Source organism: Muntiacus reevesi, chromosome 4 (genome assembly GCF_963930625.1).
Source record: "Muntiacus reevesi chromosome 4, mMunRee1.1, whole genome shotgun sequence".
Taxonomy (NCBI): Eukaryota; Metazoa; Chordata; class Mammalia; order Artiodactyla; family Cervidae; genus Muntiacus; species Muntiacus reevesi.
In genome coordinates this window covers 122,965,617-122,993,021 of record NC_089252.1, presented here as the reverse complement: position 1 = coordinate 122,993,021, position 27,405 = coordinate 122,965,617, and the positions used below count along the sequence as shown (strand labels likewise).

The following is a 27,405-nucleotide window of genomic DNA, read 5'->3' as shown; positions in this document are numbered from 1 at the left end:
CCTTAAAAAAAAAGATAAATAGAACTATCTATGTCACTTTTCAAAATAATGTATGCTATATGATACACTGTGAATGTCCTGGAAATAAATGTCCTGTCCATATGCATGCATATAGGAGCATGACTTTATAATGTTCATCTACAGACCGCCTTCTTCTCTTAGCAGTACATCCGTTCATGTTTTTAAGCGTGATTATAAAATCTCAAAATCAATTTATAAATGTAAATGTTGAGCTTTTCTCAAATATTCCCCAAATAATCCAGAGGATTTCCTGGGGTATCTTGTGTGAACCCTAAAAATAATCTTCTGGGTTATTTTTCTCTCTATAACGCCTCAAGTTCTTTTCTCCTTCGTTGCCTGCTCTTAGTGCTGTTTAGGGCACAGAGTGACTGCGTCCCTCCGCCTTCCTAGAGACAGCATCTTTGCTGCTGGTTGTGGCATCTAGTGATCCAGTGTCTGGAGAAAGATGTCAATGTTGGATCTCAGAGATACAGCTCTGCACTACGCGTGCCATGTCCTACCCCTGTGAATGTAATCCAAGCTAATGGCGAGGTGATTTTTGTTCTCAGTGTATCTGGTTTTCTGTTCACTATTCTCTCTTTATATCAAAGCCCCTCCCTCCTTCTCCTGGTACTCATGCATTCATGGCCCCGTTCATTCAATAAGTACACAGGCTGAGCGACAGCGGTCAGGGCTTCCCGGGTGACTCAGTGGTAAAGACTCTGCCTGCCTGCGTAGGAGACACAGGAGACGTGGGTTCGATCCCTGGGTCGGGAAGATCCCCGGAAAAGGAAATGGCAACCCACTCCAGTGTTCTTGCCTGGAAAATCCCACGGACAGAGGAGACTAGTGGGCTATAGTCCATGGATTTACAGAGTCGGAAATGACCAAGCAACTGAGAGAATCAGAGCAGAGCAATACATGCTCAGTTGCTCAGCTGTTTCCTCCTCCAGGGGACCTTCCTGGCCAGGGCTCAAACCCCAGTCTCCCGCATCTCCCACACAGGAAGGCAGATTCTTCACCACTAGTGCCACCGGGAAACCCAGGGCAATAAGGAGATAGGGAACAAAACACATGATCCCTGGCCTCATGGAGCCTCCAATCAAGTAGAAAGGACAGGCATTAAGCTGGTAAACATAACAACAAATATATAATTTTATTAGGAGGAAGACTACAGATGCTGTGAGGGGGATTGATAATGGAAGTACAGTGTTTGCTGTGGACTCAAGAAAGCTGCTTTCGGGAGGAGAGTCAGTGAGTGGTTGGAAAATGATAAGCTAAAAATATAGCACCGACTTTCCCAGAATCATCTACCCCCTGACACTCTGGTCCATTTTCCTGGAAGTTACCTCTTGTCCCAACTTCTCTTCTTAGAACAAGCTCATTCTCCATGATTCCTTCATCCTTTGATAAAAAGGATTCTGACCAGCTGACTCCAGATCTTAACATTTCGAGCTGAGGATAAACAAGTTCTGGAATAAACACAGTTTCAAATCTATCCGTTTTCATACCCTCTTGTACAAGAGGGTTAGAAACAGCTTCTCAATAAAGAAGATCTAATTATCCAATCTAGGTAATTTTTATAATTATAGCAACTACTTGATGAAATATCTTCATTAGAATGCTCAGACTATTCAGTGGTATTCTGTGGTGCAAAGACCACTTAATAGCTTTCACAGTTGTAGAAGAATAATGGATTGAAAGAAGAGAGAAATATTAGTGTTTTTTTTTTTCTTTCCTCAAACAGGTTTGCTTTTGTTCTTTGAATAATAGGGTTTTCACATGAGGGACAGAGGAAGACTGAGAGAGATGGAGGGAAGGAGGGAGGGAGAAGGGGAATGAGAAAGAATCAAATGGTTATAGTAGTTTCAGTACCAGGGTTTCAGTCCTTCTCTGCGTCCCTGGTTTAATGATCTAATATGGATAATATACAGTTATACCCAGTACTTTTCAGTTTTAGAGCTAGGCAATTGTCTTTCACCTCATCTTTTTGAACTATTTCATTTTTCTCTTATGACATTTCTATGGGCTCGCCTTCTCTATGCACAGGCCGGTTACAGGGGATGGTCATAGGTAATGGGTTGTTTCAAATCAGAAGTTTATGATGGCCTCATAAAGTCTTCCCCCCACACAGGAGTCATTTATAAAAATACATGAAGAAATTATGGATCTGCTGTGTCTTAGAACGGCGGCTGGGAGCCTGGCATTTCTGAACAGCTCCTGGGCTTCTGGGCATGGTTCCTGTGTGGAAATAAAAAGATATACATGCATAGCTCAGCGAGCTGTCAGTGGAGATGCTGTGAATTAGAGCAGAGCTCAAGAAGGTCGCAAAAATTAGAGGGCATTTCTCTGCTCATCGCTAAATCTGGGGCTGTTTGTCACCTTGGCACTTTATCATCTTAAATCACCAATTTATCTGAAATATCTTAGAGAAATATTTTGTGTCAAACTGCTTAGGTTTTGATTCCTTTTCCTGTTTTCCCAAGAGACATTTCTTATGGTTTAAAGCTTCCTGAAAAGTCACCTTGTTGTATCACAGAATTCTGCTGTGTTGTTGAATTTTTCACTGCTTTCCTATATGTGCTTCTGCTGTGGTCACTGAAGTGAGAAGTCAGGAAAATGGGGGCAGAAAAGGTAGATGCAAATGCATGTGCTGACCTTGAAGCAGCCCTAGTTCTGGGTGCTGTCAGTGGGGATGTTACGGGGGCTTATATCTTCCACTGGGCGAGATGTGAGATCCTACGGCTTCAAAACACTCCTATAACCTTGCTATAACACCTCTCTCTCCTCCCTCTTACTCACAAAATATCACTGCCTATGCTTAGGGAAACAATTCTGTGGACTGTCAGTCTTTCAGCAATGAGAGAGATGATAGCAAGACTTCATCCCAGGATCTGTAAAGCCTTGTAAAAAAAAAAAAAACTATTCACAGCTCAAGCAACATTTTGCCTTTCATTAAAAGAAAAAAAAAATTCCTCTAATTGTTCAATCAGTTAGTATTGTAGAAACCTGGAACCTCTTTATGAAATGCAGTATGCCTAAATGGACTAACTTTACATTTTGTTGGTATAATTGCAAGTGTATTTCATCCAAAAAAAAAAAAAAAAATCGATCCCATGGATTGATCATTTATTATCTACCACACACTCAGCGCTTGGTGCCTTCTATGCAATTGTACTTCATCCTTACAATAACCCTCTAAGGACTGGTGTTGCTATTACTCTTGTGTGACAGATAGAGAAACTGAGGTTACAGAACATGCAATAACACATTTGATTTTACATGGCTAGGAAGTTGGTAGAGCCAGAATGGAAACTGGCATTTGGCCCCTAATTACAAATTTCATCCTCAGAGAATGAACATTAACTGACAAATTTGGCGAAGGCATTTGGTTGCTTCCAAGAGGAAGATGTTTTTGAAGTAAGAATGTTATGAAGCGCAAGTTCATGGACCCAATGCATAGTGAGGCCAAACAAACAGAATCATCAGTGTTTGGAGCAGAGTGTGAAACAGTTAGTGGCTCAGTCGTGTCAACTCTTTTGTGACCCCATGGACCGTAGCCCACCAGGCTCCTCTGTCCATGGGGTTTTCCAGGCAAGAGTACTGGAGCGGGTCACCATTTCCTTCTTCAGGGGATTTTCCCTACCCAGGCATTGAACCCACTGCACCACCTGGGAGCAGAGAGAAAGGTTTATTTCAGGGCTATTCAAGGAGAATGGGTGACCTGTGCTCAGAAAGCCTGGGCTTGCTATGGTCTTCAGGGTGAAGTTTTTATAGGCAAAATTTGGGTTGAGGGCTGCAGGGAGTGTAACTTTCTTCTGATCGCTTTGTGGTGAGGTAACAGGGCGTGTTCCAGGAATCTTGGGTTCAGCCTGAATTTATCATCCTCTACCTGGAGGGTGGGGCAGAGTTCCAGCAGAAAATCTCTAAAATATTGCTCTGTATATCCCTTGAGGGGGACCCAGGACTCTCCCCCATCCTGCACTATTTTTTCTTGACTGTTTCTCCTTTGTTTCTGCATTACCTCCCATCCCTAGTTAGTAACTGTTTGAATCTGCTGTTTGGAACTCAGGGACGATCCAGGAGGCTGAAACCTTATTTTCCTACAAACAAGAAATAGGGGACACAGAAAGGGTTTGTACCTGGGAGGACCCCACAGGATTCTGGTAGGTTTCAAGAGTGTTGTAGAATTTTCTTCTGAAGCATTAAGGGAAAATATTCATGCTCATTAATTTTGTGCCTGATACGTATATATTAAGATAATACAGTATGCAGTTTATGTTATACCAGTTTTGTAACAAGCACACGTTGTAGGATTCTTAGATTAGAAAAATAAACTGGCCTGATGAGGAAGAATCCAGGTCACCTTAAAAATACCTCTGTGCTTTTTAGCTATTTTTAAGTTATCTTTGTTCAATAGAATGATGTAAGTAGAACATATTCAATGGCCATAAGAGCAAAAAAAAAAAAAAAAAAATCCTCACAATCTTCCTGGAGAAAGCTTTCATAATTACTCTCATTTTATGTACTAAAGGACAGACATATTGAAATATGTCAGTACTAACTGTAAAATAAGTTAACACTTATTGAGCACTATATATGTGCCAGGTTGCCGGGTAGTCATCTAATTTTCACAATAACTCTATGAAGTAAATACCCCCATGTTACAGATGATAATCAAGCTGAGACAGAGTTACATGCATACCTTTCCCAAGGTCATACAAAATATAATAGCCAGAACAAAAGCCGGTATCTATCTCTAGAATCTGTGGCCCTAGTCGCTCTGTATCATGGCCTCTCCTTCTACATACGCTAATGCATTTTATATATTAACCACACTATATGTTGCTATTATGTTTAAATAATTATTATATTTACCTTCTGGAGTTACTTTCCATGGTGACCAAAATTCATAACCCTGGCATTAATTTCTTTCATTATTCAGTTAGTTCAGTAGCATTTTTGGTTTTCATTTCCTTCAGAACAGAATTATTATGATGTTATTCATTTATTCACTTATTCAGTCATTTTCAAGTTCATTCATTAATTTACTCAATACATAGTGATTCAGCCTACACTGCAATGTACTATCTATAATCCACGTGGCTAGGCATTTGGGAGAGTTAAAAGTCTCTATGAACACATTTAAGAAGCCACAGCTTAAGGGGAGGGTCAGTGTAATGGAATAAGACAAAGTCAGGTTGAAGAGCTAGCTTGACCACGACTCAGGATAAGGTATTTCTATAACTTAGTTGAGAATTAAGCCATGCAGGAGTTAAAAGAAGGGACACATTTTTGTCAGGATAGAGGTCAGGAAAGATTCGTAAAGGAAATGGAATTGAGGTGGAATTAAAGCTGTCCTAAAGGATGAATATTTGCCATAGAAAATGTTTCACTCAGAAAAGACCTTAGAGGCTTTGTACCTAATTCTCTCATCTTAAAGAACTGATTTCCCAAGGTCACGCTCTCTCCTCCATAACCCCTTCTTCAGTTCCAAATCTGTGCTTGCTTAATACACGCCCCCCCCCCCCCACCTTTGGCTTTGCTTAGTACTATTTTTATAAATAGTTTAGACAGATTGTCTTGAATTCAGTATTGGTTACCTGGCTCACATCTTAAATACTCTCGAGAGGCAAAGAAAATAAAGCAGACCTTTAATATTAATTAGTAAAAAATCATTAAGGAAAAGTAATGCTGACGAGGCACACCTAAAGTAGAGTCTGATAGATTTAGTGCCAAGTCAGGCTTGGAAGAGAAGAGAAAGTAGCAGATGGAGTTTTATGCTGGTAATGACAGCAGGTGGGAAAAGGTAATAGCAAACAGATGGGCCCCATAATATAGAAAGACCACCAGCATCACATTTTCCATTGTTTTGTTCCCAAATAGTGGTAAGATTCGTTCAGTAGACAGTCCATTGCAAAAAGCCTACTGAGCACAAACTCTGACAGGTATAGTGCTGGGTGCCATGGGAGGAAAGTACAAAACTAGGACTGTTTCTATACCCACGCTCTGTTCTGAGGCTCAAGAAAAACAGAAAATACAAAACAAGTACAAGAAGAGAGTAGTCGAATGAAAAAAAGGCCAAAAAAATGTTAAAAGAGAAATACAAATAAAGCATTCATGGAGGAGATAGCACTCAAGATGAGTCTGATCGGGGGGCTAGAAAAGCAAAAGGAAATGTTCAGAGTTAGGTAAATGCTTAGAGAAGATTTACTAAATTGCAAATTGCAGATAGAGATAAGCAAATATATGTCATGGAGAGCTAGGCAGTTGGGTGGAGGAGGACCCTAGTCATCACTGAATGGCTGGGAATGTCACTTAAAACTTTTTGTCTTTCCATTTCTTCATGTGTAAGATGAGCTAGTGTCTACAGTCCCTTTTGAGTTTAGGAGTAGGTAATCTCTAATCTAGAATCTTCATAAATATCTTAGACTAATATTTCCCAAAGTATGAGACAGTATGTGCTACCAGAGGAATATGTATTTCAAGTGGTATATATGTAATATTTATATCAAAGAATGGCAAGGAGAGATAAGAAAGCCTTCCTCAGTGATCGATGCAAAGAAACAGAGGAAAACATTAGAATGGGAAAGACTAGAGATCTCTTCAAGAAAATTAGAGATACCAAGGGAACATTTCATGCAAAGATGGGCTCAATAAAGGACAGGAATGGGATTGACCTAACTGAAGCAGAAGATATTAAGTAGAGGTGGCCAGAACACACAGAAAAACTATACAAAAAAGACCTTCACGACCCAGATAATCACAGTGGTGTGATCACACACCTAGAGCTGGACATCCTGGAATGTGAAGTCAAGTGGGCCTTAGGAAGCATCACTATGAACAAAGCTAGTGGAGATGATGGAATTCCAGTTGAGCTATTTCAAGTCCTGAAAGATGATGCTGTGAAAGTGCTGCATTCAATATGCCAGGAAATTTGGAAAACTCAGCAGTGTCCACAGGACTGGAAAAGGTCAAAGGTCAGTTTTCATTCCAATCCCAAAGAAAGGCAACCCCAAAGAATGCTCAAACTACCACACAATTGCACTCATCTCACACACTAGTAAAGTAATTCTCAAAATTCTCCAAGCCAGGCTTCAACAGTATGTGAACCGTGAACTTCCAGATGTTCAAGCTGGTTTTAAAAAAGGCAGAGGAACCTGAGATCAAATTGCCAACATCTGCTGGATCATTGAAAAAGTGAGAGAGTTCCAGAAAAACATCTATTTCTGCTTTATTGACTATGCCAAAGCCTTTGACTGTGTGGATCACCACAAACTGTGGAAAATTCTTCAACAGTTGGGAATACTATAACACCTGACCTGCCTCCTGAGAAATCTGTATGCAGGTCAAGAAGCAACAGTTAGAACTGGACATGGAACAACAGACTGGTTCCAAATCAGGAAAGGAGTATGTCAAGGCTATATATTGTCACCCTGCTTATTTGACTTATATGCAGAGTCTATCATGAGAAATGCTGGACTGGATGAAGCACAAGCTGGAATCAAGATTGCTGGGAGAAATATCAATAACCTCAGATAGGCAGATGACACCACCCTTGTGGCAGAAAGTGATATAGAACTAAAGAGCCTCTTGATGAAAGTGAAAGAGGAGAGTGAAAAAGTTGGCTTAAAGCTCAATATTCAGAAAACTAAGATCATGACATCTGGTCCATCACTTCATGGGAAATAGATTGGGAACAATGGAAACAGTGATAGACTTTGTTTTCTGGGGCTCCAAAATCACTGCAGATGGTGACTGCAGCCATGAAATTAAAAGATGATTGCTCCTTGAAAGGAAGGTTATGACCAACCTAGACAGCATATTAAAAAGCAGAGACATTATTTTGCCAACAAAGGGCCATCTAGTCAAAGCTATGGTTTTTCCAGTGGTCATGTATGGATGTGAGAGTTGACTGTAAAGAAAGCTGAGCATCGAAGAATCGATGCTGTTGAACTGTGGTGTTGGAGAAGACTCTTGAGAGTCCCTTCAAACAGCAAGGAGATCCAACCAGTCCATCCTAGAGGGAATCAGTCCTGAATATTCATTGGAAGGACTAATGCTGAAGCTGAAACTACAATATTCTGGCAACCTGATGTGAAGAACTGACTCTTTTAAAAAGACCCTGATGTTGGGAAAGATTGAAGGTGGGAGGAGAAGGGGACGACAGAGGATGAGGTGGTTGGATGGCATCACCGAATCGATGGACATGAGTTTGAGTAAATTCCAGGAGTTGGTGATGGCCAGGGAGGCCTGGCGTGCTGCAGTCCATGGGGTCACAAAGATTTAGGCACGACTGAGGGACTGAACTGAACTGATATGTAATATTTATGTTAATAATTATAATATATAAGGCTTACTTCTATTTAAAGCAAGTGATACTGACTTCCAGGTTTTTTAATTTTGTAACATTAAAAGTTTTCCTTTAAAATTTCTATTTAATTGAAAAATGTGTACTAAGTTGTAGAAATGCTTATTGTGCAGTGATTTCTCTCCAAAAGAGAAGATAATCCCAAAGATTATGCTCTGATTGTCATGCAGTATATTAACCAGTTTTGAGTCTAATTTAGCCAATCATATTCCAGAATTCTCTTTTGACTGATATCAATGTTTAGTATCTTTCTTTGAATTATATATGAAGCCTTGCTGGGTTCCTCATAAATTAATCTTTCCCATGCTTGCTGTATATTTGCATTGAGTTACATTTGCAGCTTTTCAAAAATTATGCTTTTGCATACAATGTATTAGTTAGGGTTTAAGCAAAACCATATGTACATTTATTTATATATGGCTATTAGTTATTGTATTCATTACAAGGAGTTAAACTTACTGTAATCTGGGAGCTGGCCAGAGGTGTAAGTAAGGGTGCACAGTTGCTTCCATGTCTGCTGCTGGCACCTGAGTCCACAGGCAGCTGGGAAAAGAAGGACGTGAAGCAGGGCCAGGACAGACAGGCTGGATGAAGGCGAAGCTGGTGCCTTCCATCATGGAGCTCACTACGCATCTGGTCCAGGAGTCAGGGAAGCTGCCAGTAGGAGGAGCTGGCAGGGGCCCAGCCGCTGCCCCAGGCCAACATGGCGAGCCTGTGGGTAAGTCACAGCACGCTTACGTGCCAGCAGCTCTCGGCGCCCCGTTGTCGCTCAGTCATGTCCAACTCTCTGCAGCCCCCTGAACTGCCGCACACCAGGCTGCCCTGTCCACTGTCTTCCAGAGTTTGTGCAAACTCATCTCCACTGAGTTGATGCCATCCCACCATCTCATTCTCTGTCGTCCCCTTCTCATCCTGTCCTCAGTCTTTCCCAGCATTGGGGTCTTTTCCAGGGAGTTGGCTCTTCATATCAAGTGGCCAAAGTATTGGAGCTTCAGCATCAGTACTTCCAATAAGTATTCAGGGTTAATTTCCTTTAGGATGGACTGGTTTGATCTCCTTGCAGTCCAGGGACTCTCAGGAGTCTTCTCCAACACCACAGTTCAAGAGCATCAGTTCTTTGGCACTCAGCCTCCTTTACGGTCCAACTCTCACATCCATACACGACTACTGGAAAAACCACAGCTTTGACTAGACGGACTTTGTCAGCAAAGCGATGTCTCTGCTTTTTAATATGCTGTCTAAGTTTGTCAAAGCTTTTCTTCCAAGGAGCAAGTGTCTTTTATCTTCAAGGCTGCAGTCATCACCTGTAGTGATTTTGTAGTCTAAGAAAATAAATCTGTCACTGTTTCCACATTTTTGTCCTATGCCCACCTTTCAAGCATAAAAGGACAAGGTGGCCACTGCTCCTCTTCTACTTTCTTGATCTCATGCAAAATATCTCTTGAGGCCTAACTCCATGGGTAGAGAAGGGAATTTTGGAAACATAGTTCCAACATAGCCAAGCTGACATCATACAGAACAATCACATACTATTCATCATAAAATGTGGTGGAATGGGGAGTTCTTAGATGCCTGAAAGCCCACTGATAGATAGCCTATGTGCTATAAAAATCCGGGATTACTACAAATCTCATTCTTAGTTGTACATGATAATACAAATGGTATCAATGACTCAATTAAGAAAACACTGCCATTCAAATTTAGGCTTATCAGTGTCAATAAGTTTTAATAACTGAAAGGATGTATCATATTTGTTGCCTTTCTAATTTTCTCTTTATCCCAGAGCAAGAATTTTAAGAAGTTTGCTAGTTTCCTCTTTGATACTAAACACATTCTTAAAAATGACTGTTCTTTTTCAAATGTAAGCTTTGTTTTCCAATTTTTTAAGCACATGCACATATTATTACAGGTTTATTATATGTGCCATGGATGTTAGTTAAAATTAATTATATAAAATAAATGAGTATTTTTTCTTTGATATCTAATATTTCTGATATTTTTAAGCCATAGGATTGTGGAAGATACTGCTATTCTTTCTGGGTTTTTCAACTCCTTAACTATTGGGTGCCTCTTCATTCCTACCCTTGCATCTTGGTTTTGAGTCAGTAGGAAACATTTTAATCAGATGGTCTCTTGATCTTTTGACCAACGTTCAGCTCCACAGAAAGGGAAGGAAGCAGCCCCTTCTGATCTGCTCACTGCACAGTGGAAAGGCTGTCTGTTACAGCGCTAGACAATTACAGCAAGATGTCGGGGCTTTAATGTGGTGCTGCTTTATTGCTATGGGAACTTGGATAACTCTCTGAGAGTTGTTTTCACAAAGAAATTGCTTCTTGAGATTTCACTGAACATTTCCATTTTCATTGTCAGATGGTTCTGGAAAATCTCACATCTTACCGTGGACTATGATGACACAAGTTTGCATGTACATAAATAATAAAGAAGGGAACCTTTATCTCTTTGTTGTTGTTGTTTAGTGGTTGAGTCATATCTGACTTTTTTGCAACCCCATGGACTATAGCCCATAAAGCTCTTCTCTCCATGGGATTTCCCAGGTAAGAATACTGGAGCGGGTTACCATTCCCTTCTCCAGGGGATCTTCCCAGCTCAGGGATCAAACCTGCATCTCCTCAATTGGCAGGTGGATCCTTTACCACTGAGCCACCAGGGAAGTCCATCTCTTTACCTATTTTTAGTTTTTTACCTGAGATGTCCATACTTCCTGTATTTATAAAAACATTATGATGGTGGAAGAAATTAGCAATTGATGACATCAGGGCAAAAAGTTATTTTAGTTATTTTTCAAAACCTAGTCATTCAAAGATTATGACTATTGGAAAATAATACTTGTAACATTGTTGTTATTCAGTCACTAAGTTGTGTCTGACTCTTTCCAACCCCATGGACTGCAGTACACAAGGCTTCCCTGCTCTTTAGTATCTCTAGAATTTACTCAAACTCATGCCCATTGAATCAGCGATGACATCCAGCCATCTCATCTCATCCTCTGTCGTCCCCTTCTCCTCCTACCCTCCATCTTTCACAGCATCAGGGTCTTTTCCAGTGAGTTGGTGCTTCACATCAGGTGGCCAAAGTATTGGAGCTTCAGCTTCAACATCAGTCCTTCCAATGAATATTCAGGGTTGATCTCCTTTAGGATGGACTGGTTTGATCTCCTTGCAGTCCAAGGGACTCTCAAGAGTCTTCTCCAGCACCACAGTTCAAAAGCATCAATTCTTTGGTGCTTAGCCTTTCTGGTCCAACTCTCACATCCATACATCTATAACATAGAAAACAAGAAAGCAAACAAGAGGGCCTCGGCTCTGGCCTGTGACCTAAATGGAAAGCTTTTTTTATGTAGCTTATCTGTAATATTTTATTGATAATTTCTTAGTTTTCATATAAGATGATCTAATTTTAGTTATTTAGTAGTCTTATAAATCTATGCTTAGCATAGCACCCTACCATAGGCAATGCTAAACAAACAAAAACCCTGCTGAATGAGAAAGGAATAAAAGGAACAAATGAATGAAACATATGTTCCACAATGTTGTATTTGCCCTTTTAGCAACCCTACCATTTCAAAATCAGTTAGCATATTGACTCTTAGAGCACCTTTCTGATACTGAGACATAGATACAATCAGTACCACATCTATCACAATCAGCGCCATGGTTGATGCTAAGAGGATGGTGCTCATTATCTGGCCAGACTACAGCATTCCACAAATGATCTGGAGCCCAGACGTTCTGGCCCATCTTCAAGAAACTTAAGTAACTCTAGAAAACCAAAATCACATCACTGCTCTCACTGACTATCCCAGCCTCTTTGAGGTCTCCTCATCCTGCCTCATCCTGAAGGCCTATAAACCTCTCTCTCTGCTGAGCGCCAGGCTGCCCTGTGATGCAGAAGATGCAGGAGACCCTGGTTGGATCCCTGGGTGGAGAAGATCCCCTGGAGGAGGGCATGGTGACCCACTCCAGTATTCTCGCTTGGGAAATCCCATGGACAGAGGAACGTGGCGGGCTGCAGGTCTGTAGTTTCACAAAGAGTCGGACATGACTGAACCAACTGAGCACCTACTGAGCTCTTTATCATAAAACCCCATGAAATGTCTGCTGATCCACTCTTCTGCTTTCCCTTATTAAGAGAATGGACCACAATACACTTAAGCCCCAGTGATTACACTCAGCATTGCTTTCTGCTTTACCTTGCTCTGAAATGTCCTCAGGTGTTATGATCATCTGAAACTTCTCTACAGGTCTATGTAGCAGATGCGGGTGGAATCCACACTATAGACATTGGGAAGGAGGCACCCTTTGACTTGTATAGAGTACCCTTCCTCTGTCCTGACTTCTACCACGTCTTACTTTCAAGCTGTGGAAGCTCACTCTTAAGTGGATACATGGTTATCTTCTGAAATGTCTGTCTGACTGATGATGCCCTTCCCCACTTTAAGTGCCATTCCCCTAAGATAAAGGCCACAGTCTGACACGGTCTCCATGCCCTGCATGCTCTGGTCCCAGCCCAACTCTCCAGCCCCTTGTCCCTGTGGTCTTGCTTTCACTCCTGCCATCCATTCATCTTTCAGTTCCAGGGAGGGATTACGCTCATTCCTGCAGGGGAGAGCCTTTGAACATACTGTTCTTTTTTTAAAAAATTGTGGTAAAATACACATAACTTATAGTTCACCAGAGAAGGAATGGCAACCCACTCCAGTACTGGAGTTTCCAGTACTGTTGCCTGGAAAATCCCATGGACGGAGGAGTCTGGCAGGCTACAGTCCATGGGGTCACAAAAAAATTGGATGCTACTTAGCAACTAAACAATACCAACAACAATCCATTAAAAATTCCAAACATTGTCATTTTTTAACATCATAAATATATGCTACATATGCTGTTATACTGGAGAAGGAAATGGCAACCCACTCCAGTATTCTTGCCTGGAGAATCCCATGGACAGAGGAGCCTGGTGGGCTACAGTCTATGGGCTCACAAGAGTCAGATACAACTTAGCGACTGAACCACCACCAGCTTCAGTTCATCATTTTAGCCATTTTAAAGTAGATAACTCAGTAACATTTTAGTGGATTCACAATATTGCATGACCATCATAACTGTCAAGTTCCAGAACAACCCCATTACCCTCAAAGGAAACTCCAGGCCTATTAGAGAGACATTCTTCATTCTTTCCTGCTCTCAGACCCAGCCTGCCACTAATCTGATTTCTGTTTGTGAATTTGCTTATTGGGGATATTTCATATAAATGAAATCATACAATATATGGCCTTTGTGTCTGACTTCTCTCACTCAGCATAACATTTTCAAGGTTCATCCACTTTGGCATGTATCAGCACTTTATCCATTTTTAGAGCTGAATGATATTCCATTTATGGGCATTGAACATACTGTTGCTTTGCCCAAAATGATTTTCTACTCTTTTCTTCACCTGATTGTCTTCTGTCCAGCCTTCAGTAGTCAACCCAGTGATCACACTTCCTCAGGGAACTCCCCCAAAATTCCAGCTTAGATGAGGTCATATGCACTTCGGGGCTCAGCTTTCTTTTCTGCATAGCTCTTATCGCCAGGTGCAATTAAGTACTCATTTGGGGGCTATCTGGTCAATGGTCATCCTCTCAGCTAGAACCTAAGATCCACTGGACAAGGAATCCTATCTGTATTACTTATATTATTTCCATCATGTATCCCTCACATCTACTAGAGGGCCTGGTATATAAATAAAAGCTTGTGCAATAAGTGTTGTGAAATTATTTCCCACTGAAAAGTAAAGAGTTGGCAGTCACTTGATGTTCTTTGGTTCCCAATGGTATTTGGAATGTGAATTGAAGCTGCTCCGGGGGAATTTCCCTGGCAGCAAGGGAGCGGCAGAGCTGTTCTGGGGGCGAGGTTCCCTCCTGCTCCTTGGATTGCTGTGCCTGGCGCCTCCTCCACCTGTGAGTCCAGCTCTCCCAGCAGCCATCCCATTCATTCACGCTGAATCTGTCCTGCTTCCATTTCTTCCGAACTGAAAAACTGCCATATTTGGTTCCATGACATCCTTGTCTCATCTCTAGAAAAGTTCTGGTCTGCTCTAAGTAATTATCTCTCATCCGTCTTTCCTCTGCAATATTTATCGCATAAGCCTGATGGAAATTTGATAGGTTCTGATGATGTTTGCCGCTGAAGGATGTTTCTCTCTGTAACTGGGATTGTAGTCACGTGTGGGAATGTCACCTTCATTAACTCAGCAGCACTGTCTCTTCCCAATCTTTTCCTGATATTTGTAATGGGCGTAAAAGTAGTATTTCCTCTTCCATGCCCTTGCTTCACCTCAGTCACAGACTATAGCCTTTGTGTCAGCATTTGCGGCCTACACAATGCTGTTCTGTCTTTGAGTAATTATACCTGGAAAACTGCCCGTCATTATCTTCTGAAAGTGATGGCCAATTCTTCTCTAATATTTACAGACAGATGACAATTGAATCGAGGCCCTGATAGAGTGAGAGTACAATTTAACGGATTTACTTGGCGGCAGCATGTTTATTTAATTTTTGTATAATTACTCATGAAGAAATTTTCTCCAGAATGATGGTTCTGTGCTGCAAATGAGCTGCTTGAAATCTCCTAATGAGGCATCAGGTTAAAGGACAGTTGTGCCAAATGAACTATACCTTTTGTGTGCAGAATCACTGTTATCTTATTATGAGACTTACTATGTCAACCTGGTGAAAACTGGACTTCCTTTGGTCGCAGATACAGCTGAAACTCTCAAAAGGTTCTTTTCTCCAAAGACAGGGGTAGGCGGCTAGATATGAATAAAATTAATGGCTACTCTTTGTCTGTTGAATGGCTAAACATAAACCTATTTCAAGAAACCTAAAAAAGAAATAAAAATAAAAATGGGTTCCTGGTCTCAAGGATCATCAATAGCCTAATTAATTGTGCTAATTAATAAATTAGAAAGAAATTAGTTAGCCTTAAAGGTCTTGGGAAAAAGAGAGCACCAAGAGACAAACATTGGCAAGTTAAATCTAAATATTCAAGGCTGATGGAGATCTTGGTCCGGTAATGAAGACCAATTGGTTAGCTGGCCCAAGGAATCCATCACCAGTTGTGTGTATGGCTATCAGACCCTGATGTGGTAGATTTTCGAATACTCTACAAAACCTTGCTGGTTCCAGTCATAATTTGGCATCTCATAAAGCTTATCTCTGGGAAGAAGATGTGCCAGGAAGGATAATGTGACTGTTCATTTCACTTGGGTGTTATAGTTCTCATTCTAAAAAACTTAAAGATTGTCTTGATTTTAAATATACTTTTGTGATGTTTGAGAGAGGGAGAAAAATAGACTCTAGCTGGATCAGTTTGGGGATGAAGATCAGATTAAACTTTGAACTTGCAGGATTGAAGCAAGGGCCCTAGCAGCTCAGAACTCACTGAGGCCACAGCCAACCCATGGGTGGGGTCCTTTCTGCTCCTGATGGCGGTCAGGCCTCCCAACACAGAACACCACCTTCTTCCTGTAGGTCTTCTTCTCATTAATTTATCTTCTTTTATGGCTTTCTCTGAGGAGATGGAGAGCCTAGTAAGAACAAAAGAGTCTTTAAAGAATCTCAAATTGAAATATTGTTCCTGCCTGTGTTACGTGACATAATTTTTCTTAATTTCAATTCCATCATCTCTTTAAATTGAAAATGTCATATTATGGAGTTCTTAAATTAAAACTCAAGTGCCAGATTAAGATGATGCTAACACACAGGAATCCTCAATAATTCGCCTGATTGGGTTTCAGCTTATTCTTTAAAATGTGGCTGCCAAATACATACAGCTCTTTGATTTGGAAAGTTGACTAAAGAAGTGTATTCATGGAACCCAGCTGATTTTTCTCCTGGAATAAAACAACAAATGGGCACATGTATTTGGTCACTGGATATCCCCTCATGTCTAGACTTAGAGAATTAGGGGCTTTTTCGTGTCTCTGGCACCACAGCCTGGATGAGTTCAGAAACAGCCTCCAAACATGGTCATGTGCCAGAAATCTTCTGAGACTCGGAGCATGTGAGAAGAAAATGCAGAACAACAGGGACAGTTACATGCCCACATTCAGCTCTGAAATATGGTTTTTGGATAAGTGTGTGCTGTCTCATATCCTGTTCTCTTTTTCAAGACCTAGCCTCTCTAGTTCTATTCCCCGAGTAACCCTTTACCAGATCACCGCAAGCAGCAGCCTCCCAGAATGCCTGCCTTCCAGGCTCTGGCCAGCAGCCTCTGCTTCTTAAGCTCACTCCTGGTCTCTAACCCTATGATGGGGAAAAAATCGTTCATTTTCCTCTACCGTAACGGGAGAACTCGTGAAAAGATTTATTTAAAGCTGCGCATCGGAAACTTCCATGTACTCAAAGTGCCCTTTCACGTGGGCACGTTTTTCCTTTCTTGAAGGTGGGGTGTTTGTTGATGTTGGAATCAGTGAGATCTGTGGCTTTTATAATTATAAAGGATTTCAGTATAAACCAATGGATGCTTTCCTAGTTTAATCTGCCTCACAGAAAACTGTCTCCAGCCAAGTGGCCAATTTAAAGGTCAATGTAAATGCTCGCAATATAAAGCAATAGCTATTGAAGAAAGACATTCAGCTGCAGTGGAAGACTGTTAGAGGATTAAAAAAAAAAAAAAAATGTGATTTATGTACTGTTCTTCCACTTCTTCCCAGAACAAAGTTCCTTGGGCTTGCTTCTTTTTCAGATTGGGGTTTTATTGTCTGGGCAGGGAGAAAAATGGGTTTTGTTTTTTTTTTCCAATGTCAACACAGCCTTGGAAGTTGGGGTTTTAAATTCTGTAATTGGGGCTCTAGGGAACTCGTAGGGAAGAGCAGCAGGCTCCCTCATTATTTCCGAGGCTCTTGGGCTGCCAGGCGGGGGCCTTATTAGAACCTGCGGTCTCCCGGGGGCCCACGGGGCCTTTTTGAAGCTCTGGTGGACAGTGAGGAGGAAGAGCTGTCTCGAGCACACCCGCAAGGAGATGTCAGGCAGTCTGGGGAGCAACCCAGGCCCGCACCTAACATTTCTGTCTACCAACCAAAGCAGCTCAGCACGTGTGCTGAGTAAAAGCATAAAACCACTGGCCATCGCTGCTGAGTAGGAGGGAGCTCACCGCTCGTGCCTACGCGATGATGATTCTTAATTCTTAAAGAAGAATCGATCTTTCATCTGAACCCTCAGGAGGCCTCCGGGACCTCATTTTCACTTCGCACTGTGGCTGGTTTGACCCTTAGGTTCCGCACGTCCCCATCTCTGTGTGGAGTGATGCCCTGGGATGTGTGTACATGCGTCACGTGCGTGGAAGCCTCTGAGCACGTGTGTACTTACAGTATGGTGTGGCAGAGATATTCCTGTCTTCTTGGTCCTCTTCTGGGCCTGTGCTCATGGATCTCGCACACTGCGCTCAACATCGTTTCCTCTTAGACTTCCCCTTCTCCGTACATTCCCGGTCTCAGTGTAGGCCACGGTCATTCAACCGCGTTTGCCTTCATTCCCCTCTCACTCTCCCAGTCCCTTTCCCGACCACCTTGTTCACCCCCCAAGACAATACCACATTTCCCACTTTCATTTCCTTCACAAACTTCATCACTAATTTATACAATGACGTTAATTTCTCATTTACCGTCTTTTTTTCTGTCTCTTCCACTAGCTTATAAGCTCAAGAAGGCAGGGATCTTTTCTGTGTTCTTCCCTGCCAGCAATAACGCCTGGAACATGAGAGCCACTCAATAAATGATCTTGCAAATCACTTTTTTTCATCCCTGTTGCTACTCCGCTAGTCAGAGTCGTGAGATGTTACAGACCGGAGATTATAAGAGCCTCCTAGCAGCTTTTCTTGCTATCCCCATCACCCTTCTCTGAATCATTATCTACCTCGCAGCCGCGGGTCTTTCCAAATTGCAGATTGGCTCCTGTCATTGGTCGGCTTAACTTAAGTAGCTCCCATGACAACATGCTTTGCAAACTTTTCCATAAATGTCCCCTAATGGGAGGAGAGTGGGGCTGGAGGTACAACCTCAGGTTCCCCATCACAAGCACAAAGTGTCTTCGGCATCTCACGATTCATCTTACATGTGTGTGTAGATCGTGCCTTCTATTCCTTTAGTAACAAATATTTTAAAGTACTCACCATTAAACAGAACTAATGCTCCAGGAAGACATTTCTTGTTTATCCTGTGGTTTTGGGATATGGGCCATACCAAGATATCCAAGTCCCGAGAGACACAAAGGCAGAGGAAGGTCAGATAAATTCATTTGGTACACAAGGCTCTTCAAACTCTAGGGCCTGAGTATCGCTCCCTTTTCACATCTCACCACTCACTAACACCCACCTTCCCTGGCCCAGCTCATCTCGGTGTCGCCCTCACGTCCAAGGCTTGGTCTGATCTCCTGTCTCTGCTGTCCCTTACAAGCTCGTGCGTCTTCAGCCAGTCCATTACTAGTACTTGTTGTTTACTTCTGTGTCTATAGCACTAACCGATACCCCCTTAAGGAAAGAAGATGCTCTTTGTTGTAACCCAAACCTGGCATGGTGCCTGGTATATCCAGGCACCCAATAAACATTTACAGAATAAACTGGTGAATGAGTGAATGGACTGCCAATTGTTCCAAGCAAAACGCTCATTTTAAGCTGTAAGGACTTTTGTATCTGAGAATAAGTGATACTCAATTTCCGTGGCCTCTGCACCCTCTCTCCTCTTTTACCCCTTTCTTTCCAATACAGATTTGTGAAAAGATTCATTCATTTAGGGTTGATTTGATTGTCCACCAGCTGAAAATTACTAGACTGCCTGAGACTAATGCACCAATCCAAATTTACTTAGAGACATATAAATTTCAAAGAACTTCTCTTGTGAGAATTTGAAGGGATTTTTTTTTTGGAAAGTACAAAGACTCCTTACCTTGAAATAGCAATTAAAGAATAGATTTTTAATTTTTCTGATCTAGAAGGCACCCAGGAATCAAATGTAATCTTCAAGGGCTTCAAGGAGTGCCGAGCCTGCATTTACAAAGACTCACCCTGACTCTTCCATTCTCATAGAGAATCATAACTTGTCTACCCACTATCTCATCTGTTTCTAGCACTTAGTACAATATGCTGTCACTGGAACTGCAGTCTGATCAGCTGAGCTTATTCGAAAGATCTGATGAGCTAGTTCCAGGGTTCAATATTTTTTAAAAAAGCAACACTGTGCCAGTGAAGTTCAACTAGTGGGGCCCCTATGCCTTCCAAGTCTCTTAAAATTATTTTAGCTAAAAGCCAAATATCGTCTGCATTTTCTGGAGTTTTCAATCTTGCATGGCAGATGCTCAAGAGGAAAGTTCTGAAGATGGTTTTTTTTTAAGGAGGGATATAGTTTGCATTTATTAAAAAGTCTGAATGGGGACCAGAGGAAAAACAAGGAAGAACAGGAAGTAGTAGAAAGCGATCTGGCTCCAAAGCCATCTCATCCCTAGGTGCCTGAAACACACAGCAGTTGGCTGAGAATTGATGTCTAGCAGCTGTGAGCCTCATCCTCTGAGAGCTCACAGTCCCTGGCCAACATTGGCTCAAATACATGATTCAACACCACTTGGCCAACGATAAGAATATTCAACCATCAAAATATGGCTCTTTATATTGAAATAAAAATGTAAGCAAATAAAGCAAGAGTACTCCATCCCCTCCCATCAGAGTATAGAACAGAAACCGAAATACTTTCTTTATAAATAGCTAACAATAGATTTTTCCTGAACCTCTCTACTCATCATGGACTCAGAAGATGTCCTTTTTTATGTGTGAGCTGTGATTTGAAGGTTGTTTAATACACAGGAGTCATAATTTAGAGTATCTGCTAATTTTGCTACAGTGTTTTCGGTCAGTACACATTAAAAAGGAGGAGTGTGTATTTTATTAATTAATGATAATGAATTATGAATGATCTCTGGTTGGGCAAAGGCTGAGGCAGCCTGTTTGATGACCGCTGCCCAGGCTGGCTTGCAAGCACCTCGCCTTGAGAATTGCCGGCAGCCGCTGCCACAGGGTCACACATTCCTTCAGCCGCCTCCATCCTCTGTCCAAACAGTGGGACAGAACCCGCCCCATGTAGGTTTCTCCCCAGTCACGGCTGGAGTGCCTTTGTTTCATGTTACATTTTCAGATATGATTTTTTTAAAAGATTCTCCAGCTGAAAAAGTTTTGGAAAACTACTCCAGATCGGTAAGTAGAGAATTAGACAAACAGGTGGTGTACAGAGAGCCCCCATGTGGGTTTCTCCCCAGTCACAGCCAGAGTGTGTGTTTTTTTTTTAAATGTTACATTTTTAGACAGGATTTTTTAAAGGATTCTACAGCTGAAAGGGTTTTGGAAAACTACTCCAGATTGGTAAGTGGAGAGTTAGACAGACAGGTGGTGTACAGAGAACAGTGCTGTTGGACAAAAAAAATGCTGCTTCTAGCCATAAGGCTTTGTGAATTTAAACCCTTCTTCACCAACACCCAATTATATTTAAAATATTCCTTCCTGCTTAAAAAAGTAAAAGAGTTAATAATAAAAGAATCAAACCCAGGTTTGCTGCATTGCTGGCAGTCTCCTGCATTCCAGATGGATTCTTTACCCCCTGAGCCTCTGGGGAAGCCCAATAAAAGAATAATGGCCCCAAATACCCAAACATCTTGCCTGTTCCTCTAAATTAGGAGTTATGAATAATTAGATGCATGTGTATGTTTTAGATGAATTAATCTGAAAACCTTTGTATCCATACAAGTGACTTACACTAACTTATTTTACAGAGGAAGCAAAAATCTGGGACTATGATATGTAAATTCATAGAAGTTAAAAGCCACAAGCTTGATGCGTGCGGTCTTTTCTAATGAGGTTATGGACTAACCCTTAATACTGAAAGTCCATTTTGCAAGCGTTCTGATTGACAGGGAAGAAAACACGAGAGCCAAGAGCTGACTGCACATTTAGCATCAGCGCTGTAAACGCAGTGAAGGTGGATAGAACTGGACTCATTTCTCTCTTTCTGTGAGAGGATCACCTTCTACTTTCTAGTGCAGCTTTTTTATGTTAACCACTGTGAAATAACCTTCTCACAACCTAAGACATCTCCAAACTCCAGTCATTGACAGGATTTATAAGACTCAGGCCTGGAGCAGACTCTGAGGTCACTTTTTCCCATACCTGTGTTCACTCCAGTCACGTACAGTCTTGCCGGGACCATCCTGAAGTGGGGAGACATTTTTCATTTGTAACAGTCAGTTGCTAAGTCTTGTCCAACTCTTTGTGACCCCGTGGACTGCAGCATACCAGGCTCCTCTGTCCTCTGCTATGTCAATTTATTCCTTTAGTTTTAATTGGCATTTTATATATGTTCATACTTCTATATTTTGCATTATCTCCTTTTTAAAAAATACAAAGGATAATTTCTAGGAAATATTTGCATTTACAGATATTAAATTCATTATGAAGATTGATTTCATGTTCCTTCCTTGAGCCTTTCTTTATTCTGTATTCCTTCCTTCCTCCGTTCCTTTTTCTTCTTAGCTAAACCATCAAATGACTCTCCAGCTATTTTACATTTTTGCTGATAAGAAGTTCCTGCAATTAACAACCTTATCTTTCTATGTGTGAGAAAAACAAATTTAATGCCTTTTAATAAGGAAGTTGGAAGGACAAGGAGACATTTTATTGCCATGTTGATTTTGATAAGACTAAAAATACCTGATGGGCTGGTGACTGCATGTAATAATTGTGCACTTGGTTTTTGTTCCTCTTTATATTGGTACTTCAATATTTCTTGTAGTTGTATTTCTGAATAGCTAGTTATAGAATGTAGAATTCATGAACAAACAAATCTCATTGAACGATGTGATGGTCTTGAAGTCAGTTTCTCTTTGTATCTGATTCAAATCTTGTGTTTGTTGTTCTCAGTTGACCAACCCACAGGGCTGAGAATCAGAAAACATGATTCCAGCCCTTCCAAAAATTTGCTCTTGACTTAGGGAAAACAGCCTGATTTTTCTTTCCTTTTCTGTAAATCGGGAGTGTGTATGTACGTAAAAGATCTCTGAAATCGCTTCCAGGCCCAGCATTCTACAATTGCAGCTAATTCATTTCAAAAGGAAGAAAAAAAAAAAAGCCTATTTCCAGAAAAAAATCTGCTTTAAGGCTTTTAAAGTTAAAAACCCTTTGAAATGTGGATAATAGGGTCTCCATTTATCTGGGGCTAAATGTTTGCACACCCAAAATGAAGGCTGAATAAAGCCTATTGCTTTGAGATGAGTGAAGTCTCTAAGATTGCAATGGGTCCCGAACAGAAAGACCTCTGTGAGGCTCATCAGAGTGGTTTCTACCCTTATTTCCTGTCCATCCACATGCTGAATCCTGTGACGTGGGTGTTTCTGTAATTTCATTCTACAAAGAGGGAAACTGTTGGTGTTGAAGAGAGTAGTTATTGCCTTGGGCAGGGCCATCAGAGTCAACACAGCTCCTGAGGGTGAATAAAAATCATCTTCCAGACTGGTGATTTTTGTTAACGATCTTCCTTGGGGTGTTTTCAGGACTGTTCCCTTTAAGTCAAGGGCAAACAGTGAGAATGAATACACAGTGTCCTCTGAATAAAAGCTCTTCAGATAGGGTCACACACCAACTAGGGAAGCAGGTTAGCTGGGTGTCAGGGTACCTTCTCCGTTAGGTTGGAAGCTCTTAGAGGGGAGGGCTTCTGCTTTATTGAATTCGGTGAATTAAGACAATGCCCTCCAGCCCATCCTCACACCTGAGCTCTTTGCATTTTCACAGTGAAGGTGAGTGTATTCATTTGTCCTTCAGGGCAGGGAGAAGATGTAAACTTTGGAACCTCCTGTAGGACCCAGCGCTGCCCGTAGCTGGGTCACAAAGCTGCTCAATCTGTGGCTCTGTAGGCATGCAGTATCTGCTTGCTGATAGGGAATCACCTGGGCTGACCGGGAAAAAAATGAGAATGTCTGGACTGGGAACCCCTTGATAAACTGCTGACTGAGTCTGTCAGGGTACCCCTCCCGTCCCCCGTCCCCACTAGACTGTTTTGAAAAGTAAGAATGCTCAGTGAATCCCTCAGGGTCCCTCCCAGTCATCCTTGCTAAAGCAGAGGTCAAGACCCAAGAACCATGGGCTTTAATTATGGTTTAAGGAAACAGTGCTTCCACTTTGGCAGCCTTTCTGAGTCACTCTGGAAGATTCAAGCAGGTAACCCAAGGGTTCTCAGCAAATTTCTACAGCTTTTAAATCCATCTTCGAATACCAGCTACTGCCCTTTCAGCACTCATCCTTCTTTCAAAGGGGAAAGCTCAACCATTACATAATAGTCTGTATTTTTTGAGCTTGTATTTTGCACCATACACCCTGTGTGACCATTATACTGACAAAAGAAAAAAGAGGCTTATTGAAATCCGTTGTTCACTCCAGTAAATTCTAATGATAATCAAACCAAAGCAACAGAGATTATTTTTCTGAGTATTTGGTCGCAATATTCTGTCTCTAAGAGTTTATCGTAAAAGAATTTCACTTACGTTTATAAAGATGTCTTCTTCCATTTATCCTTTGATGATTCAGAGTATTAAATTTTACTAGCGTTTCTCTTTCTCCAAGCTCAGCAAGTTAAGACAGCATCATCATTGATTTCTGCGTCATGTTAGAGCAAACATTTCTTTCTCCTTTTTCCTTCAAAGAAATAAAATCTTTATGTTCTCTCTGCGTGGGTTAGGGCAAGGAACAATACTAGGGTTTGTTCCAGTCCGTTGTACTAACTTCAGAGGTAAGGACTGTAATCCTTTCAAGCACTGCCCTCTAGTGGGGAAAATAAATATCAACACTTTAAGATTTGGAGAGACAGATGCTGAAGCTGAAACTCCAATACTTAGGCTGCCTGATGCGAAGAACTGACTCACTGGAAAAGACCCTGATGCTGGAAAAGATTGAAGGCAGGAGGAGAAGGGGACGACAGAGGATGAGATGGTTGGATGGCATCACCGACTCGATGGACATGAGTTTGAGCAAGCTCTGGGAGTTGGTGATGGATAGGGAGGCCTGGTGTGCTGCAGTCCATGGGGTCGCAAAGAGTCGGACACGACTGAGCGACTGAACTGAGCTAAGATCGAGCATTTGCAAGCTGCCTCCCACCAAACCACCCTGTACTTTTCCTGGGAGAAATTTTTGACCCGTTTACTCACATGAGTTAAAAGAACTCTTAGTAAGAAAAGTTCTGACAGAAAGTGTATCTTTATCTGTACCAGCTCATCCAAACCCCTGAATAGACAGGAGAAGGGAACTTGTGTTGCAGCACAGGGCCCCCGAGCATCTTGGTAAAAAGCAAAACAACGGAGAGAGCACAACGCCTAAATTTCTAAAAATCAGGACTTTAAGAGAAAGATTATCGTGTTGACAAACTTGCTCTTTATTCTGAAATTAATTGCTGTGTGGAACAAACATTTACATTTCTTTGAATCTATGTGCAACTGAAGCCTTGCTGGATGACTAATATGATAGCTCAGAATTTGTGTTTATAAATTGCCCTTTGGAATTCAATGATTATCTGCATTTTCCACATTATTTTTCTTTCATTTTATTTAGTATAATGACTGACTTTGCAATTACAAGTGAAAATCCAACACAGTCTATCAGGTTCAGATTTGGGGGGCACTAGAATCAGACACACCTGACCGAGCCATTTATTGGCAAGTTGACTTTTTAAAATTACAATTTCCTCCACTATAAAATGGGGTTCGTAACTGTGTCTTCCTCCAAGGATTTAATCATGAACTTACTTGTGAATGCTTGAAAAAGACTTAACCCAGGGCCTGGCTCTTCCCAAATACTAAATACACATCAGATATTCTTTTATATGGACTGAAGTGACTTAGAACGCACACATTCTTTTATATATCTTTCATGATTTTTTTTGTTGTTGTTGACATAGGCTCTAGAGAGGTCTTTCCCCCCTAACCAAGCTCCAAGTCAATCTCCCAGCAGAGCACGAGGGAGACTATTTAAAGGTCATTAACGAGTTCACTTCTGCCAGTTCCAGTCTGGTGTGTATACTCAGCTGAACTCATACTTCTTCCTCTCCATTGAATTTTTATGTTCGACACCTCCTTAGGGGACAGCTCCATATCAGGTGTCATTTCCCAGCAAGAAGCCAGATTTTATGACCGCTTCTATACCCTCAAGAGCATGAATGCAACCAAGCTGACTGTTGCTGCTGGCAGTCCCCAGAATAGTGTTCCAACCTCCACATCCACAGGAGCATAAACCACAGACTTGTGAAAGGGGGCACTCCTGGGAAGCCAAGCTTGGGAGATAATCTCTGAAATAGTCATACTTTTCATTGCTTCATAGATTATGTCTAATGCCCTTTTCAAGGGTATAAAATAATTGTCACCACTTCTCTACCATAAACAGCTTCATCCTTCCATAAACCAGGCCAGTTGCCCAGCTGGGAATGTTTTCTGCAAGACAATGATGGCCCCTGAAGCTTCTGAGTAGCCAAGCCCTGGATTTAGTCCTCAGCTCTGCTCTTCTCTGAGAGATGCCCTTGAGCCTTCATTCCTGCTCAGTGTCCTGTGAAAAATGCTCAAGCTGCCCCCACCTGATCGCAGTGGCTCATTACCTCCTGACCCTGATCTGCCAGTTGATTCTTCCTCATTTTTTCCTTCATAAACAAAGCTCAGATGTCCGTTGGGCTAGACAAGGGATGATGGTTGAGGTTAAAACAGGGTTCAAAAGTCAACAGAGGAATCCAATTACTTCTTTGCAGAAGCATATACAGTGTGAATTTTCCAAAGTCAGGCATGGGGCCTGGTGTGCAAGGTGGTGAAAATCCCAAATGGAAGACAAAAGCAAGGACTCAGTGAGGCAAACAACTGCCAAACCTGGTTCTCAAAACTAACAGTCGGCACTATTTGGAAAAATGTCAATGCATGCTGTTGTAGTTAGGAGAGTTCCTGAGCTCCAAAGAGAGAAGGAAATGGAGAACTAGAAATTCCTCCCAAAACAAGCATACCTCAGAGATATTGTAGGTTGGGTTCCAGACCATGGCAATAAAGTGGATAATGCAATAGAGTGAGTCACATGAATTTTCTGATTTTCTAGTGCTGGAAAAGTTATGTTTGCACTATAGTATATGAAGTATGCAATAGCATTATGTTTTTAAAAAGTATGTACTTTAGTTAAAAATACTTTACTGCTAAAAAAGAAATGTAAACCATTATCTGAGCCTTCAGTGAGGTAAAGGGGTTGAAATATTTTGAGAATTATCAAACTGTGACATAGAGCAGTGAATATATGAAATATCTGTACCTCCCCCCTAATTTTTCTGTCAACCCTAAACTGTTCTTTAAAAATAGTCTCAATAATGATATTTTAAAAAGTGTCACACAGAGTGAGCAAATGCCCTGGAAAAAGGACTTACTTGATACAGGGCTGACGCAAATCTTCAATTTGTAACAAAACACTGTATCTGCGAAACACAGTCAAGCCCAGGGCAACAAAGTAAGATATGCCTGATGGAATTAATTCCTGTGACAAAACTTAGGACTCATGTCTTTGGGCTGAGACGTGACATGTTCAGGGACACTGAACTCGGACAGCCTCATTTCCTATTTTTAAAAACAAAGTGAAAATAGCCTATTTCTTCAGGCTTTCCTCAGGCAAATTGTTGGACTAGTTTCGACTGTTCCCCGGAGAATGATTTCTTCCCTTGGACATTTCAGGCAGGACTCGAAAAACACCAAAATCCACTTGAAGTCACTTACCTGGTATCGCTTTCAGTAGAGGGACAGAGTTAAGAAGTGTAACCAAGTACAGTTTTAAAGAATCACAGTGAATCTTTCATTAGAAATCTTTCTCTTAGTTTGTTTTTGGCTGTGAGGGTCTGCACTGCTGTGTGCAGACTTTCTCCAGTCCGGCCGAGCGGGGGCTACTCACCAGATGTGACGCAGGGCCTCTCACTGTGGGGGCTTCTCTTGTTGGGGCGCA

At 41.5% G+C, this 27,405-nt stretch overlaps 1 long non-coding RNA gene across 3 annotated transcripts; it reads right to left on the bottom strand.

Annotated features, from left to right (window-relative positions):
- Window positions 1-1,147: 1,147 nt before the first annotated feature.
- On the bottom strand, window positions 1,148-27,405 carry LOC136167000 (uncharacterized). Of its 3 annotated transcripts, XR_010663038.1 has the most exons (4): window positions 27,355-27,405; window positions 23,943-24,093; window positions 8,831-15,955; window positions 1,148-2,241 (listed from the first exon to the last, which is right to left on the bottom strand). It is a non-coding gene; the product is annotated as an uncharacterized lncRNA (long non-coding RNA). The 3 variants fall into 3 exon arrangements; XR_010663037.1 differs by lacking the exons at window positions 23,943-24,093; window positions 27,355-27,405 and having other exon boundaries at window positions 8,831-15,249; window positions 15,811-22,940; XR_010663039.1 differs by lacking the exons at window positions 23,943-24,093; window positions 27,355-27,405 and adding an exon at window positions 18,541-22,940.